Source organism: Pteronotus mesoamericanus, unplaced genomic scaffold (assembly GCF_021234165.1).
Source record: "Pteronotus mesoamericanus isolate MK-2021 breed Mesoamerican mustached bat unplaced genomic scaffold, CSHL_Meso_final contig_105, whole genome shotgun sequence".
Taxonomy (NCBI): Eukaryota; Metazoa; Chordata; class Mammalia; order Chiroptera; family Mormoopidae; genus Pteronotus; species Pteronotus mesoamericanus.
Genome location: NW_026555006.1, coordinates 6,834,193 through 6,853,838, shown reverse-complemented (window position 1 = coordinate 6,853,838; position 19,646 = coordinate 6,834,193).

Here is a 19,646-nt window from a genome sequence, read left to right as displayed (position 1 = left end):
CAAGGCCAAAATAGCTGTTCAATATTTTTTCCATGGCCATTATAAAAAAATTCTTGGAAAATATTGCAAACTGGCTTGGGGCTCCTTGGTTTTATAACCCATATTTCTACTTCATTTCTCTCTATTTGAGGTTGAGTAACTCTGAGGTTAGAATTGTATTGCTTTTTATGTGGTAAGATGGTTTAGTTTTTGAAATTATGCTTCTACTCAAGGCTTTGGCAGCTAGTGGGTTCTACCCTTCCTTAAATAATGAATCCACAGAAAGGAATTAGATTGGTCCTCTATTTGATCACAATTCTTTGCAATAGATGCCATTTATATAAAGGTGTTAAACCTCTAAACAAAGCAGAATTCAATCTCCTTTGAAAGGTTAAAATGAAAGATTTAGAATTTTATGGGCAGAGCAAGTTATTTCTTTAAAAATATTCAGGAGATAGTCATTTAGGGAATAAAAGAGATGGTGAGTTAACATTTGTTGATTTGACTAGGTGTTTAAAGTATGGTTTTCATTTCTTACCACCCACTGAACTAAGACATATTATTCTCATTTTTTTTTAACATGAGAAAATGCCTCCAGAGAAGTAATAACCTGCTCAAAGTCATCAAGCTAGTACACTGTGATTTGTCTGGTCTGATTCTTAAGCCTTTTCTCTTTCTGTATGTCACACTGCCTCTATCGTATAGGGAGATAATTTTTTCTGTGTTCTCTCTGAAAAGTCAGAAAGCTTACTCCCTTCTGGAGGGTTCAGGAATGACAACAGCAGTGCAGAAATGAATTTTCACCACTGCACTTAATGTGATACATTGTTTTTACTACTGAGGTACATAAGAGCATAGAACAAAGTCACCTAGTTTACTATAGAAACAAGAAGTAGGTTCTTGGAAAAAAGCACAGGATTTGCTTTGAAAACACTTGGATTCACCACTTGCTGTGTGTTGTTGAACAAGGTACTTTACTGCCTCAAGCTTCAGTTTCCTCATTTGAAGAATGGAGTAATGCTTACCTCACAGTGCTTCTGTAGAAATCTCATTCTGGATCTACCTTTAGCAATGATCCAGAAGCTTGAAAACGCACTTCTTGCTAATAATTTCTATGTTTAGAGTACATAAGCAGTTCATGAATGAAGTACTTTAAGGGAATGCTAGATCAGAGCCCATGTGAGAAGTCTGAAATTTCATCACTGATCCAATGCGTCATAGCAAGGAAATGGAGGAAGGTGTGAAGGCAGATATGACAGATAAAATGACAAATAGTGAAAGAGGAGATCCACAAGGGGTGATGGGGAGTAAAGTCTGGCATCATTTCTATTCTAAAAGAAAGGTGGCCCACAACAATTTCCACATCTGCAGGAAGAGTTGAGCTGGAGAATATATGGGAATCAGGATGAAGCAGAAAGAACTAAACAATATTTTAAATGAAAGAGTATGTACTTTCATCCTAGCTTAAATAGGTTCTAAAATAAATATTAGTACTTTTTTTTCTCCATCCTTTATCGAAAGTTCAACCTAGAGAAATAAAAGTGTCTGAATTAAGTTATCTATAGTTTTAAACATCTGAACTTTGAACAGTGTTTGAAAAAAATTAACCTTGCCGTGAGGTAGAGGATAAAACACAGGAACTGCAAGTTGAAGGATCAGTTAGAATGCTGATGCAATAGCCCAGGTAATAGGTGATGGGATCTGAACTAGGGTGCTAGTAGTGGAATAGACTAGCAGGGGTGGATTTAAGAAACACTGTTGAGTCCTGACTGGTGTGGCTCAGTGGATTGAGTGCCAGCCTGTGAACTGAAGTGTCGCCAATTCAATTCCCAGTCTCAGTCACAGGCCTGGGTTGCAGGCCAGGTTCCCAGCAGGGGTGTGTGAGAAGCAACTACACATTGATGTTTCTCTTCCTCTCTTTTTCCCCTCCCTTCCCCTCTCTAAATATAAATAATATCTTTAAAAAAAAGAGAAAGAAACACTGTTGAGAAAGAACAAGATGCTAAGATAAAACTTGGTTAGGGGGTTAGAGGAAAGAAGTAAAAATGATTCTGAAAAATTGAGTCAGTGATGAAAAGGTAGAGGAGAAATTAACTGAGATGGATCTCACTACAGAGGGGTTAGATTTTATGGCTAATTTTGGTCCTGAGTAATTTTGAAAAATGTTTTAGTACTAGAAGAGCTGGAAATTTAGCTGTGGAGCTCAATAAATAGAGAACAAGAACCAATATCACTTTATTAAGAAAATGTCATTAGAATAGAATAAGAAGATGTTTTCTGGTTTGAGCTAAATGTTGGGTGAGATAATACATGAAAACTTCCAGGTGCTATTTAAAGACAGGAATGCATAAATAACATAGTAATAATAGCTAAATTTTCTATGCACTGTATACCAGATACTGTTCTACACAACAGCCTATGAAGAAGATACTATCAGTATCCACATTTTACAGAAGAAAGTTGAGGAACAGATTTGGGAATAAGTTTCCCAAGGTCCCATACCTACTGAATCAAATTTGCATTTCAAACCAGGAAACTGAACTCGAAAGCCTTTGCTCATAATTGTTATGTGACTGTCTTGCCTAGAGTACCTCATGTATAACTAGGAAGATGAACACTGAATAGAATTAATATGTTTGAAAGAGATTTATAAGTGATAAGTATCATATATATAAATTACTATTCTTTCTATTTTACAAATGAAGATGTTGAGGAGCATAGAGGATACATATATTCCCATAGGTTACGTGTTTAGTAAATGGTTGATTTAGGAATTCAGACACTGAAAGCCATTGCTCTTTACTAACCAGTGCTTTGCTCTTCAGTAAAGCCCACTTGAATGTGCACATGTAATCTCACTGAGAAAAGCATTTACTCAACACACATTGCAGAAGTTCTTACCAGGCACCAAATTAGACACTGGCAATCAGTGACATAAAGTGTTATTCTTTGTGCTGTCCAAGAGCTTACAGGTTAGTGTGGGAGACAGACAAATAAGAAAAACACACAACGAAGATAATTCCATGTGCTGAATGCTCTGAGTAGCACAGAGAAGAGACAACTTGGCAGTTTGTATTTTATCCAATTCCCAACATACCTACTGATCTGCACTATGTTCCAAGCACCGTGCTAAGAGTTAAGGAAACAGACTAGTAAGACAGAATCCATGCCGTCAAAGTTGCCCAAAAAAAGTGGCAGCATTGCAGAAATTTGTTTATATTTAAACAAATACCTAGTAATTCCATATAAGACTTCTAAATCCCATTTTGCTGCTGGGTTATTTTATATAGAAAATGGGAATTCTAATCTTTGCTTTGTTTATGTATATTATACTTTGTCTTCTTTTTCCCTACATGTGCCTACAGACCCAGGTATTGGGTAAAGTCTTTTAATTTAAATAAGTAGTGATGGATAAAAGTAATATACTGAAGGAATACTAACTTGAACGTGGGTAAGAAAATGATACTTCAAAAGTGGTTTCATCTAATATGAGAATTGAGCTGTGGCCAGTTTTCACACCTCAGCACCTTAACCGTATTGTATTTCTAGAAGGTAGAGAATATTAAATATTGTTAATGATTGATTGCATCTCAACTTTCAAGTGTTACATCAAACAGACCTTTAAAAGGGGGGATTTTATTCTCTTAAAGCACATCTACAGAACTTTTTGATTATTAAAAACTAATACCCTGGATTTACTACATTTAATCCAAATTTGATCCAAGAATGAAATTCCTTTTTGGCAGCATCATCAATAATTTACCATGTCATGGGCTTTCCTTTCTGGGGCACAGAATATTGGCTAGGAGAGTTCTGGCTGACACATTATAAAATAAAGCTGGCAAATGGATCGTATGAAACTTTGCCAATGTTACACCCATCTGAAGATTCCCAAATGGACCAGTAGGACTTTCCCTTTACAGCTGCACTCTGAGAATTGGTGTGCACCACTGAAGTCCTAGAATGACCTAGGAATGTGGAAATCTACACCTAGGATGGATATTAGCAGTCATCTAGCTTAACCACTCTCCTAAATCAGGAATTATTTTGTTTCAAAACACCGCTGATAGAGAAGGGTTCACGCAGGTTCAACTGAACTGAGTATATTTAAAAGTTACACCACATCGGTTAGCTCCAAATACTAAACAGCTGATAGAGGCCTCACAGACACTTCAACCCGGTGGCTCATATGTTTTCCTCTGAGGCCACACTGACCCTCGCTGCACTCTGTTTAGCACACAGCCTGGCACGTATTTGAAGAGTGTACTCTTATCCTTTTTAAATCTTATTTTCAGGAAAATATTACCAGGTCCTTCAATTAAATCAATTACCCTTTTCTGGATTCTCTTATTTTTTGGAATCCTTTACAAATTACGAGGCCCAAACCAATACCCGTATGTTCAACCAGTTTTAACATACTGCATATCATTTGAATGCCCAGTGACAGGAAATATAATCCATCTCACTTGTCACCTCCCATCAGTAACTTGCTAGTGACTGCCTGGATAGCTATACCAAGGAAGATTCTAATGTCATCTCCAGCTCTGATGTTCTCTGGGTTCTGACCACGTTCCTGGGCTCTGCAATGTCTGCCACGGGTGCATGAGGGAGAGGGGCAGTAGTTTTAACACATGTGACACCTTAGATTTAAGGACCCACTGAATAAACATCTCTCTGCATTTTCATGTGGAAAAAAAGCTAGAGTCTTGTCACTGTGTTTCTTAAGTCTAGAGTATTCTATTACTCTCTGAAAACTTCTTTACTATACTCAGTTCCATGAATTCCTAGTATTTAAATATTGATAGCCAGCAGTGACCAAGCTATGAAATATTTGGGCACGTTGAAAAATCATATCTTGGTCATAAGTTGGCTTGTTCAAATATTCTTTTGAAATTAATGAGTATCTCTGAGGAGAATAATGATAGACAATGACATAATAAAATACGTGTTTTATGGTTTAGATCTATTCTTGCCCTTGATCATTGTGTCCATTGGTATGATTATTCTCATTTTAAAGCTGAGGAAACAATTTCAAAACATTTAATTAACATGCCCAAGAACATTTGATCAGTATGTCATATTGAATCCAGCTTTTGTGACTGTCAAATCTGAACTTTTCCCTATGTAAGATGGGTTTTGGGGACATTTATTTTTACTCATCACCACACTTCTGCTCCCGGGCTGATATATCAGAGCTGCCTTTTTCTACCTATGGCTACAGCTCCTTCCAGGCAGATGCTCTCCCATGGCTGAAGCTCTGACTGCGTTCTAGTAACGGCCCTCTTCCAAGCCTGTTCTGAGCTGAGGGGTGGGTATGATAAGTTACCACCTCTAGGTTCTGAATGGGCATGGAAGAGAGGGTGTGCCAGGCAGAGCTGTAGCAAATGACTGTTGTTAGTCTCTGAGACTTTCACCAACCCATGTTGGCTCCCTTAACCCTGACCTTAACTGTAAATAGACCTTTCATTAAACCTCCTTCAATTATCCCTTTGAGTGTGCCTTCCATTTTCCTGCCAGGGCCCTGACTGATATCCCTGACCCCAGAGAAGAAAAGATCCCTGCAGCCTTTCTCTGATTTATTGCACAAGGCAAACTTGGGCTGAATGACATTAGGACTGGATATTAAACAGAAGCTGCCCCCTTCTTGTATAAGAGCAGTTACCAAGATGCAACCCAGTTATTTTTCTTGGGACTAGTCCATTAGGAAAGATAACTTCCCAAATGCAGGACTATATAGAAGCTTGGGGAGTCTCTAAATTTAGGATTGTCAGGAGGCATTTGCTTTTTTCATACTCAGCCAAGTTTGACTTATTAATCTATTTTATTTGTATTAAAATAGAACTCCTTTTTTTCTTCTTGTTCTTGACAAAATAAGATCAGTTTCAATGACACAGTTGATGTGTGTCTACCATCGATGTGTGTGTGTGTGTGTGTACTTCCCAAGCAATAAAACTAGTGGTATGAATATGGAAAATTTTATTTTGAAATCATTCATCTAAACTGTTCAATGAATCCTAAAAATATAAGTGAAAAGTTGTCCATTAATTTCCTAACAGTCTTCTTTTGAAGTCACTGGACTTTACATAGAATACAATTCTGTCTTTTTGAGGCGTTCATGAATTTCATCCTGAGCCATGATGGCTAGAATGCTCTCTTATGTTCTCTATTTTTAAAAAAAATTTAATGATATCACTCAGACTTATGTGTAAAAATATATATCACTCAAAAGGTTTTAAAGATCTTTAACAGGGAGTTTAGGATTTCTAAAGCTTTTTTTTTTTTTTTTTTTTTTTTAAGGCTGGAAGTGTGGCCTATGGCTGTATATCCAGGGATGTCCCAGAACATCACAAGAATGACCCCCTCTCCCACTCCAGAGCTGTTATTTTTTGCTACAGTCAAAAAATGAGAAGTTTAGGGATAGTTACTGAAATGAATTCAAAAACATACCTCAATAGCTGCAATCCAAAATCTAGGAAGCTAGATGAGGAAGTCCCCATTACTATCATTGTAACTGCTCTTGACTTAACAAAGGAACACTGAATCTGTTCAGTGCTGTAACTACCTTATATATGCAGGCAAGCTTTAATTAGCCCTTTCAAACTCTTCTCTCTTCCACAGGAACTGCTAATTACAACTGAAAAGGGCTGTGTTCTTTAGAGAAACACAGCTGATATAACTATATATAAATATTAGAGAGGTTGTTTGTGTATGTGGGTGTTGGGAAAGCGGTGGAGAAGGTAAGAGAAGTAGGCCGTGTTAAGGAATTTGCACTATATCCTGAGAGCAAAGGGAAGCATTACAGAGTTGAAAGAGGTGGTTAAATTTGGACTTTTGGAAGATCACCTCAGCTGTTATGTAGCAAGTTATACTAGGGGGCTATCCCAAAGCTGAGAGACAAATTAGGAGGCTGTTGCAACAACCCAGGCAAGAGATGAACTCAGGAATTGGCAGAAGGAATGTATCTGTTTTTTCCAGATAATGTAAGCCTCAGAGATGTCAAAACATCATTCTTCCTTGGAATCTTCCTCTCTCTATCTTAATATTCCTGCTGGTGCCACTCATTCCAGGCAGTAATTTCACGGACTCTATAGAATCAGCTGGGCATGTTCTCCTGGGGCCCTTCTAGGCTATTTAGCCTTCCATGGTAACCCCCCATTTTTCAATAGACTTTCATTTTTCTCTTTTGCAGCTCCTCTCACCTCACCAGTTATTACTTGACCTTTCATCTTCTGAGCCTGACTAGTATGCAGACAGCTTCCTTGGAATTTTTAGCTGACAGATGTGATCTAAAGTTCCCTGCCATTGCCTTAAAATAAAAAGATCAGGATGCAAAGTCTTCTCTGCTCTTTAAGGGAAGGATGATAAAATAAGTGTTGGGGGAGGTGGTAATGAGAAGACCATGCCTATTCCTGGCTTCCATCTGTACACACTCAGAGTGCCTCTTGATGAGAAATCCCAGAGGCTGTGGAATTTTGTATCTAAGTATATATTTTTAATTTGAGATTCCATGCGGACCCAGTTGCACGTGGCCAGCATTTCTGCAAGAAAGGATTAAAACCTTGTATTTTGCAATGTCATTGCTTGTAAAGGAAGGACAGTGATTATTTTTATGAATTTTTGAGATAGTAGAAAGAGAACTGGACTTGTCAGAAACCTGAGTTTGGAATTTTATTCCACCACTCAGTAGGTATGTGGGGTAATACTAATCCACATATAACAGGGTTTTCCACAAAATAAATGAGAAAACATGAAGCCATTTTGGTTCCCATGCATAGCACTTGATTGAAATTAATTTTGTTAAGGTTACCAATGATGTCCATGATATAAAATCCAAAGGCACCTTTAAGTTTTTATCTTACCGTTTCAGTGATATCTAATACAGCTGGTCATTCACCTTTTCTAGTTTCTCCTTTCTTAGGTTCTAAAGCTGGCTGCTTTCTCCTCTGACTTCTCAGTGTCCTTTGACAGTTTCTCTTGTTTTATTTGATGAAAGGTTGGGAATCCTAGTTCTTAGTCTTAGTTGACCAACTCTTCTTTCTCTACACCCCCTTCAAAAAGACCTCCCCCTACATTTCCTTTAGGATGTTTTACAGACAGCTCAAACTAACCATGCATATGCCAGGTGTTTATTGTTTGATTATTAACCTTGCATTTGCTCTCTTACATTCTCCTGGTATGGCTAGGATTGGAAGCCTGTAAGATGACAACTCCCAGAACTCCAAACCTGCTGATTTTGTGTCAGGTTCTTCCAATGAAAGGTAATACACAGAAATGAAAAAGGGGAAGAAACTAAAGAGCCCCTGGCCACTCCTCTGACAATGGCAACCTTGATGTTTTCTGCTCAGTGGCAGCTGCCGTGATTCCAGCAACTTCTGTGATGGCAGTTTAAGCAGCATCAGTAACAGAGGTTGCCATGGTGTTAGAGAGAGCACTGAAGGCTCCTGCTTAGCAGCAGGGGTTGGTGGTTCCAGCACCATCAGTGGTTAAGTGTGGCTAACGAGCTCCAGCCCACTGGTGGCAGAAGCTTCCTGATCTCTATGTAATATCCAATTTCCCCTTTGCTTTCCAATCCTTTCAACGCCTTTATCAGGGCTGGTTTATCCATTAGTCACAGCAGGCACCGTGCCTCAGGCCCACAATGGTTTTAGGGCCCTAGAAATGTTTTAATCTTTTTTTTTTTTTTTTTTTTTTTTTTTTTTTTTATGTAATCAGAAGGAAAAAAAATGAACAGAGGAAGGGGCCCATGAAAACAAAAGTGACCGGGGCCATGAAACTTATAATGCAACCCTGACCTTTGTGACCATTTCCTAGCAACAAATTCCTCTCTGGGTAAAATATCTAGTAATTCCTGCTTTTCTTATCTGACACTGGCTAAGTCAATGTGCCAAACAAGAACTCTTGATTCCCGCCCCCAAAACCCCTGTTCTTCATTCTCCTCTGTCTCGGGGAATGGTGCCGTCACCTACCACTCACTCAAGTCCGAGACCCCCAGCCGCTACCCTTAACCCTGTTTTCTCTTCAGCACCGACATCTGAAGTGTCACCAAATTCTATCCAGTCAACAAACACAATGTGTCTTAACTCTGCCCACCAGCATCCTTTTCCACTGCTATTAGCTAGTCCCAGCCACCATAAAATGAAACCAGACTCTGTTAGCATGCTTCACAAGGTCACGTTGTCCGGACCATGCCTCCTCCAGTCTCTGAGCCGCTCTGCCCCTTGCTTACTATGCCAGTGTGGTAGAAACGCTGTATTAACGGCCCCACCTTTTCAAGCTTCCCTGTCCCCATATCCTTCGGTAGTGGCTTTCCACACAGACTCTGAGCTCATGTTCTTCACATCTTTAGGAGGATGTTACCTCTTAGATAACTTGACCTCAAATTGCCTCACCTCTTCAACACCTCTTGTTACAACTTTGGAGACTTCGCAGACCTCTCCAAAGTTTCAAAGGTTTCAAAAGTTCACTCCACTATTTTGTAGCTCTGTGATATCTTAATCTCTGAGGACTATTTTCTTCCTATGTAAAATGGGAATTATAATTACCCTATAGGGGTGTTGTGAGAATATAGTGGACTAGAATACATAATGCTGCGCCTTGGTAGGTCCTCAGTCATAATTTTCTTTTATCAAAATATTGCCAGCAATATGTTTTAATTGACTTTTGTTTTTGATTTAGGGGTCTACCTACTTACCAACCATAGTAAGACAAAAAACAACTTTGAGGAACGATAACATCTTTGAAACTTTGCTTGAGCAAATATTTTATAATTACACTAAGCACAAGAATCTTGGGGTGCAGTCCATTCAAATGCCTGTGTATTAAATACAGGTCTGTGCCTGAGTCTGTAATATGCCTGGGACCCATGAGACGAATAATGTTGAATTCCTCACATGAGTGTGTTTTATGAGAGTTTTCCTGAGGATCATAGTAGAGGCATTTATGGCCGCAGAAAAAGAGACTTTTCAAGAGTCATTTCACGGGACAAGAGACATCAAACTGGCTATACAAAGAGGAGCGCCCCTGCACTGTATGGCTTGGAAAGCCACCGCTGCAAACTCGGCGTCACAGCCCTGTCCTTCTTGGGTCATCTTCATTTTCTGTTTTCCCTAAGAAGCTGCAAGATATAAAAAACAGGTGAGATTTGATTGCAACTGCTTCTGCTACTGACAGATTCCACTCTTTAAAACCAAAAAATTTAAAAAGGGATAAAAACTGCCTGCAAAGGATTTTTTCCTCTGGACAGCCTATTATTTACAATGCAACAGGCTCCGCCCTTGGCTGCCATTGGCACTGAGGAAACTATTGAACTCATTCCCCTGTATTTTGTGTTTTTAAATACTACAGCTGCCACTTGGATATGCATGTTTCAACAGAAAGAATGAATGGATAAGTCCATGTTTTGGAAGAAACAGAATCACGTTCTAAAGGCGAAATCAAAGCAAAGGGCGAATTTGGGTTCAAGGGTTTCCCCCCTCCCACATCCCAAGAACAGGTGTGGTTACCTCAGAGACAGAAATGCCAAGTACATTCTTCTGCCAAGAGAGCAGTTTCCTCTAACAACTCTGAGTTTACCTCCTACTGCCCAGCACACTTTCTTTTAACAATTGGATGATAAAAACCCCTTTCAGATTATAAAATAGGTGGGTTCCCACTCCACCTATCACTATCACTACCCGACTGTCATTCCAAAAGGAGAAAAGGAACATCCAAGAAGGTCACATAAGAACATGGTTTCCCAAGGTTTATTTTCTGGAACAATAGGTGCACAAGGAATTCATCAGAGTTCTGAGAAAAAAGATTTTGTGGTGAAGTAAGATTGGGAAATGCTACTTAAGGCGAAACATGTCTCTTTTCTGCAGAACTTAAAATCTTTATCTACTTGCACTGTGAATCACCAAGACTAAGATATGGCATATAAATTTTTGATAAGAATGCTATTCATATCTTATGGGAATAAAATGTGAAAACAAAGTAAAACACAAAGTTCCTGTCTTCAAGTCAGTCATTGCCTAGCGGGGACACAATCACATAAACAGACCATTAAAACAAGTGACTAAGTTGTAACAATTAAGATAAAGCCAGAGGATTGCGGAAGTCACGTAGGAGAAAACTAACCCCGGTGAGAACGGGGGAGGGGAGCCAATGCTTCCTGAGGAGGTGACCCTGGAGCTGAGCCCTCACAAATGAGTGGCATAATTGCTGTCCCTTCTACCTCAGTCCACCATTTCTGACTGTTCACACATGGAATAAACAAAACTTGATCTCCAATAAAGCACATAGTTTTTCTATTTTGCTATTTATGCACACTTGCCTTTTGTTGCCTTTGGAAGCTAGGTAGGTCTAGATCTGAATCTTAGCTCTGCCTCTCACTACCTCTGTTGCCTTGAGCAACCACCTTAACCTCATCTGTTTTTCAGAATTGTCATCAGAATTGGAGATCATATGAGTAAAGCATTAGAAAAGTGCCTGAAACATGATAAGTTCAACCATTTAGAATATTATTCTTGTTAGTCTTAAGATTGGAATAGATTTACAGATATCTAATTTAAGCATTCACTGGATATATATTAACCCCATTCTGTAATATGTTTATATTATAGCTTCCATTTGAAACTCTGCTGAAATTCAATTGCATTTAATAAGCTCTCAGACTCTGAAAGACATAGTGCAACATCTGGGATATATACAAAATGAACTAACCACAGAACTTGTCGTAGACCAAAAGTCTCCAGTGTAATGCTAGGAGTAACATTTGAGAAAGTAGGAGCATAAAAATGTGCACAGTAGATGTGGAAATCAATAGGCACTAAATAAAAGATACAGATAAGACCATGGGAAAGAATGACACTTTCCGTTGATAGATATGGGAAAACATCCTGAAAGAAGGTCATTTAAGCAGGACTTTAATATATGAGTCATATGTAAACATAAGAGAGTAGCAAGGGAAGAAATATAGAAGAAAAAAGCAAAATATTGATTTGTCAATTTGGCCAACTTATAATGCTACTGTGAATGATAAATGGAATATAAAAGTAGAAGGATAAATAGGTAACAGATTATAAAAGGCCAGACAGTTCACTGCCCTTGTTTGTCAATATGTCACCTTAGAGAGTTCCATAAAACACAACACACATCCTTCAGATGAACAGCTGTCAGCTAGAAAGGAAAATCTAGAAAGGAACCCTAAAACTCTGCAAAATTAACCGGTAAACTCATAAGCTGACCTTGTTACTAACAAAGGTCTTGACTTTAATGTGCCCAAATGGACAATGAATGAGACATTAGTTCTGGGGTGTTGGGGATAGATGGTTACATACCTGCTATCTACCTGTAAAGTGAGAGCCGTCCAACAACTCCAAAAATAAAGTATGAGGCTTTAAAAAAAAATCGACCTAGTATTAGAGGAATCTACAAATAACATCTGTTTGTCAGCCTGGACATGAAAACACAATTGTCCTCTCTGATGATTTGTTACCAAAAATCTATTACCTTTGAATTTGAAATTTGCATAAATGCTACATGAGATCTGGAAAATTGCAAGCTGGGAAATTAACAGAAAAGGGATTCCAGACAGCTGTTATTTTGGTAGCTCCAAGAAGAAGCAAGCACAAAACCATTCTGGCAGCACGTACTGTCAAACAAGGTTACAAAATATGACTGATATGTTTTCTACGCTTACACCTCACTGAAGATTATCTTGCAAATAAAAATTACATAATTTATAAAGAAACAATCATTAGAGAGAGAAGATCAATACACAGTGGAAATAAACCCCCCAAAACTTCAGATAATAGAAAGTATGAAATAAATATATTGAAAATTACTAAAAACATAAAAAAGAAACCACATATATGGGCAAATAGTAAAATATCATTAACAGATGTATCTGAGAGAGAATAGATACATGAAAAATATAGTTATTGATACTAAACTCAATGTAAGTATAAAAATAGTAACCTAGAATAAGCTGAAAAAACATTAATGAATTGGAAAATAGATCTGAAGAAATTACCAAGAATATAGTACGGAGAGATAAACATGGAAAAATTTAAGAGATATGGAAGATGGAATTCAAAATAACATAAAAACATGGCAGGGGGAGTAACATTTGAAAAACGATAGCTGAAACTTCCATTTCTCTTACTAACTTCATTCACAGCGATGACTAAATTCAACCCGCCATCATCTCTCACCAGGATTATTTCCATAGCCTCCTACTTGACCTTCCTGCTTCTGCCCTTGCCCCTAGAATTTGCTTTCAATGTCCGAACCTTAAAAAGTGAAAGGCAAGTTACCTCATGTCAATTCTCTGTTTAAATCTTTTCATGACTTCCTATCTCTTATTAATGATAAAAGTACCTCCAATGGCTAAGACAGCCCTATGTGACATGCCCTGCTACTCTCTGGACATTTCCCCTTCTCCTCTCTGCCTGGTTCACTCTGCTCCAGCCACTCGCCTTCCTTGCTGTTCCACAAACACTCTAATCGTGTTTCCATCTCAGAACATTTGATCTTTTAGATTCTTCTGGTTGGATGATATTCCCCCAAATATCTGCATTGGTCCTTTCTTTACCTCCTATAGGTATTTACAGAAATATTACCTTGTGGATGAGGCCTTGCATAATTATTCTATTTAAATCGCAGGGCCCCCTCCCTACCTTGGCATCCTTTGTTATTTTTTCCTATTCATTTTTTCCATAGCACTTATCACTTATCAAATTTTATTTATTTATTTGTTTGTTTATTTATTGGACATAGATTATTTTACTTATGTCCACCACTTTCTACAACCCTATCCAAGAATATAAACTTTCTGAGTGATAATGTCAAAACTAGTGAAAACTGGTTCTGACCAGTGTAGCTCAATTGGTTGAGCACCATCCTGTAAAGCAAAAAGTCACTAGTTTGATACCTGGTCCTGATCGATGTTTTTCTCTTATATCCATGTTCCTCTCCCTCTGTTTCTCCCTCCTGTCCCCTCTCTCTAAAAATAAATAAATAGAATCTCTTTAAAAAGTTAGTGAAAATTGGCTAAAGTAGTAATTACAGAAAATTTTATTACTTTAAACTGCTATTCTATAAAAGAAGTCTGGAAATTAGACTGCTAAACTTAAACTCAAAAAGTTAAAAAATTTTAAAATGTATAAACCCTAAAGAAAGAAATAGAAAGTATAAGAACAGAAGTTAAATAAATAGAAAAGAAAGCCATATTAGAGATCATTAAAATTAGAATTGTTATTCACTTTTAAAACATGAATTTAAAAGAATAACCCCTGGGTAGTTGGTCATGAAACAAAGGAAGTAGGCAAAGTGAATAATTGGTCTTAAGAGTGAAAAAGTGGATATAACTGTAAAAGTAATGGAGAATGAAAAATAGTAAAACAATACTATGGACAACTTTATATTAAGACTTTTGAAAAGTTAGAATAAATTGACCATTTCCTAGATGAATATAACATACCACAACTGACCCAACAGGAAATGTGAAAAATAAAAAATCAGAACAAATTAATAAAAGGTGATAGGATGAGTTATAACCTATATACACAGAAACGATGGGAAGATTAGTTCTTTATTTCAAAAATAAAACTGTATCTGTCTCTGATAGCACATGTAAGCACAAATTTTAGTTGGATATAACATTTATATACCTTTTAAAACCTGGAAAATGCCATAGATTATTTTTTGACATATTTCATATATAGTAGAAGTACAAAAAAACAGGTGCAGGAATGATGCACATCAAAATCAAGGTGCTGGCTCCTTCTGGAAAGGGCAGTGAGGGAGTCAGAGGAAGGAGGGTATGACAAGGGCTGCTAGTCCAGCTCTAATTTTTAGTGTCATTTTTTAAAAGAGTTGATGCAATCACAGCACAATGTTAAGATGTGGCAAAGCTGGTTTGTGAATCAAGGGTGCTTATTATATTACTCATTACATTTTTTTTTAATATCTTAAAACATGTCACCATGTAGAAAAGAAACTTTGGCCAAATAATTGGGCTTTCTTTTCTGTAAGCAGTGTGAAACTTTTGAAGGTCTTTACGGGAAATCTGACCGTGTAGGGCTTCAACAGGCCATCCCAGAGACTGAGTGCTCTCTCTTCCATTTCAAAGAAAAGATCTTAACACGACCAGATTCAAATAAGTATCCAGAATGAACAGGTATAGACAAGATTGGTCTTGCTAAGCCAGCTATATAACAAAGATGCTTTATTGAGAAACTTTCTAAAGAGAATAATATTAAACTTTTAATTTTGTTTATATGTCAAGGCACCCAAAGACAAACATTGTGAAACCTTTGGAAAATAACCAATTTAAACTGGTGGTGTTTGGAGCTGGGAAAGGGAAAGCCACTCCATGGAAGGTTTTGAGACTACACAGCACCTTTGGGATGTGTTACAATCAAGCAGAAACAAAAGCAATGTGAGTTTCTCCCAAGCTTCATTTTTAAAAGATTGTATATAGGAAGAATCATTTAAAAACTATGTATGTTTATATCTCTGCTTGCCACAGCTTATAAAAAACTCTTCTCTAGAATTCCAATTGCATTATTGATGTTTTATGTTTTTCAGTTTTTCTGTGTAATATGTAATTATTGCAGACTCTGCCCATTTGTGTGGTCTATTGGAGGGCTGCGATTCAGAAGGGGCTCTTTCTGAGAATTCCAATAGGCTCCAGATAGTGATCTTCCCCACTCCGCTCATATTCTCCGATTTACAGAGTTCTATTTCTTCAATGTGCCCCCAATGACTTGAATAAGATGAAGTGTTCAAGACATAGTGTTCCCATAAAGTATTTAATCTTGAGAGAAGCAAGCTTTATTCCCACAAGGAAAGAGAAACCTAATGCCAAATATGAAATTTCTTTTCATTGCTCTCTTCTCTTTTCTCTCTGAGACTGCTTCTATCTAGATAAAGGAAGAAGGTGGCCAAGTCATTATGCGGATAATTTATTTCTAGAATATTTGGCCAAAGATTGGATGACCAAGGCAAAAGTGAGGATTTTAAATATTGAGCCATTTGCTAGAGGCTTCACACTAGAAGTATTCATAAAAGATAGGGAGGCTCTCCTTAGAGGATGGTAGTTAAAGACAGAAGATAATACTGGGAGTGGGAGGTGGGGGAAGAATGGACATTTTCTAAACCCTTTACTATGGTTGAGATCCCTCATGTAAATCATGGAAGTGAAATCTTGTGCTCCTTCTGTGGAGTATTTATTGTGTTCCTCATGTCATGGACAACAGACTGAGACTCTTAACAGGTGGAATAATGAGTCTAAGACCAAGTGGTTGGCATGGAGACGCACTACTCAGCTCTCCATCCAAGAAAACCTGGGGCACACAGTATAGGTGGTGAGGCTGCTATATCTTCAGGTCTGTGTTGACACTTGTGCCAAGGTTGCACTTCACCCAGGCTGCTCCAAGGCAATGCCTAACCACAGCAGTGACGCTACAGCCAGTCCCCTTTAACTTTTTCTCTGAGACTCTGTGTTAACCTGGCCAGAGCTTTCCTCAAACTATAGTCAGAGAGTCCTCCTATCTGAGGTTCCTTCATTCCTACTGTCCTTTCAAAAGTGTCAGAACTGCATCACCTACCCTCTGCTGCTCCTTCTGTCTTTATCCTTCATAATCATTCCTCCCAGTAAGTCTCCTGCACAACTTGTATTGCCATCTACTTCTCAAAAGACCTTACTTGACACAGGCTGCATAACTAATAGCTATCAAATTAAAGAATGATGCAAAGGTATCACTCTTTGAATATTGACCTTGATGCTACTAAAAGTGCTAATACTGATAACTATTAATTATAATTAACATAATATATCATATGATATTTACTTTGAGCTAGGTATTATGCTTAGATTTGCATGCATTCAGTTTCATAACAACTTTATTAGGTGGATGTTATTATCTGCACTTATAGAAGAGAAGATAAAGGCTTTTGGGATGTCATTAACTTACTCAGGTCGCATAGTTATTCATGAGCATAGCCAACATTTGCACTTGGGTCTGCATGGCTCTAAAATCTGTGTTCTTTACCCCTCTGCACACATTGTGTACTATACTGCTTACCACAAACCATTCTGCCTCCTTTCAACATTCATCCCTTAGCAGATTTTAGGACTATGATTTGACAGGTGTTTTTTTTCACTTGAAGTGAGAATGAGTAACAAATATTTATCAAATACCAACTCTGTGCCCAGATTTTTGGATATTTTCTAAAGACCCAATAGAAGAAAAGGCCCAGTTCCTGCCCTCAAGGAAATCATTATTCTGTGACGTTATTAACAATTTAAATGAAAATAAACTATTTACACCCCTGAAACAAAGAACCATCCACGTTACTAGACAATTTTAAAGTTGTTATTAAGAGATACTACTCTTCTGAACAAAGTACATAAAAACAAACAAATTGCAAAAGCTATAGATTTCAAAATAGTAAACAGTCCCTATTAGCTAAACAAAAAGGGAACTAGGACTTTGAAATTCTGTAAGATTTGGAAAGGTAAAAAATGTGAGATACCAAAGTGAAGGTGAAAATTAATGACAATTTTCTAGCTAGAGGGGAAAAATCAATTCTTAAAGTAATGGCAGATTCAGGGAGAAACATAATTGGTAATTTCTCACTTGGCATCACTTAAAACATTTCCTCCTAGAGAACATAATAGAATGTACAATAATGGAAATAATATGCACTTGGAAGGCACACAGAACTATAACCCACAAGCCTGTCAGCATGTTCTGGTTAAACAATAAAATCGTGAACTAAGGCAACAAAGAGGATGTTTCATGATCCTGCATGGGAAATTTAATATTGTCCAGGTATCTCCCCAATGGGGGAGTCTGTTTTAATCTTGGATCTCAGTCAGGAACTTACCATTCCTAACTCAAGGAGTGCTAATCTTTTTGCCATATAAAAAATAAATAGGAAAAAAAAAAAAAAAAACAGGGAGACAGAGAACCATATACTAAACCGTAAAAGAAAAGTAATGAGGCAGCTGGTCTGAGCACACAGAATACCAAGGATATTAGACCCAATATGCAGGGTCAAGACTCACTAATCAGTAACTTTTTACTTATCACCTGTTAGCATCTTGGAAGCAAGCAAAATCTACTTACCAATCTTTATAGGAGCCTCAATGCTTCAAGTAAACACCAAGAAACAGAATGAGCAAAGGTTAAGAATTTCCTGTAAAATCTATGGAAAGCCCTGTTACATACAATCAGTACCTCAAAATGAAGTTGTCTTAAGTCCGTAATGGGGGAAAGACTCAAAAAGAGATCAGAAGATTTTAGATGATGTAGTAATGAGTGGTTGAGACCAGACAAACAGAAATGTTTCTATTAGGCTTACCTGGTTAAGGCCTTCCTCCTCAATGAGAAGGAACAGAAATGTTATTACAAACCTCCTGTGTAACTTTTCCTCCTCTGTTTAATTATGCTTTAGCCAATTGTAGCATAAGGTGCACATTCCATAACCCTTTCCATGTGGAGCCATCCCCAAGTACCCGCATGGATACACTGAGTGGAGTGACTCCAATGGAATGAATTTCTGAGCAGGCAACAGGAGAAAACCTGGATGAGAGGCAATACAAAAAGTCTTGCTTGTTGCTCTTTGTTGAAACTTGTTTCCAAGACTAATAATATGATGCATGATTTTAATAAGCACAGAAAACTAAAAGATGAACAGAGTAGCTAAAATGAGACCAGTGATAGATGTAACAAGTGTTGGAAAAGTGTAGTTAAGAAGTTTGGAAGGGGCCAGTTCCTACAGGGCTTCATAGGCCATGTTAAGAAACGAGTTAATAGGCTACAAACATTGGGAGGACATGCAAAGGTTTAAGAAGAGAGGTAACATATCAAATTTGCATTTCTAGAAGATCTTTCAGACTTCAGCGTGTAGAATGGATCAGGCTATCAGTGTATTATCAGTGGCAGAGTTATAACAATTGTTCAGACAAGAAATAATCGTAGTTTGGACTGTTGGTGGTGGTGTAAGTAGAAAGAAGAAGGTGGTTGATGTGAAAATATGAAAGTGAAATTGACAGGATTTGGAGGATGGCAAGATGTGCGGGTGAGGGAGAAGTGTCACCCTCATGACAAGAGAAATGTGGTAGGTAGATATGTGTGTTTGGAGCTAGAAGAACTGGTCTGAGAGGGGATGTAATGAGTAACTTGTATGGGTGTAGATGTCTTGACTGAGATTGAATGATAAAATGGAGTTTACCAGAAAGTCAAGAAAAAAGAAGCATTCCAGCCAGAGGGAACAGAATTTATAAATGACATGAAAATGGGGACATTGTAGGTGCTAAATTTCAAACGTTATTTACTATCAAAACTGAAGAGGCTGTTTAACATTGTACAAGGGAGAAAGAGAAACAAGAAATTGTTGACAATGATTACACCTGAGAAGGAGCCCAGGAGAGCAGAGGATGAGAGAGATGTACACTGGTTTACATTGGGTGAATTTTTTTCTTACAGTGTGTTTTCAGTAACTTTATTTCTTTAATTTTTATTGAATTTATTGGGGTGATATTGGCTAATAAAATTATATAGGTTTCAAGTTTACAATTCGATAATGCATCATCTGTGTATTGTATTATGTGCCCATCATCCAAAGTCAAATCTCCTTCCATCATCATGTATCCCCCCTTTACCCTCTTCTACCTC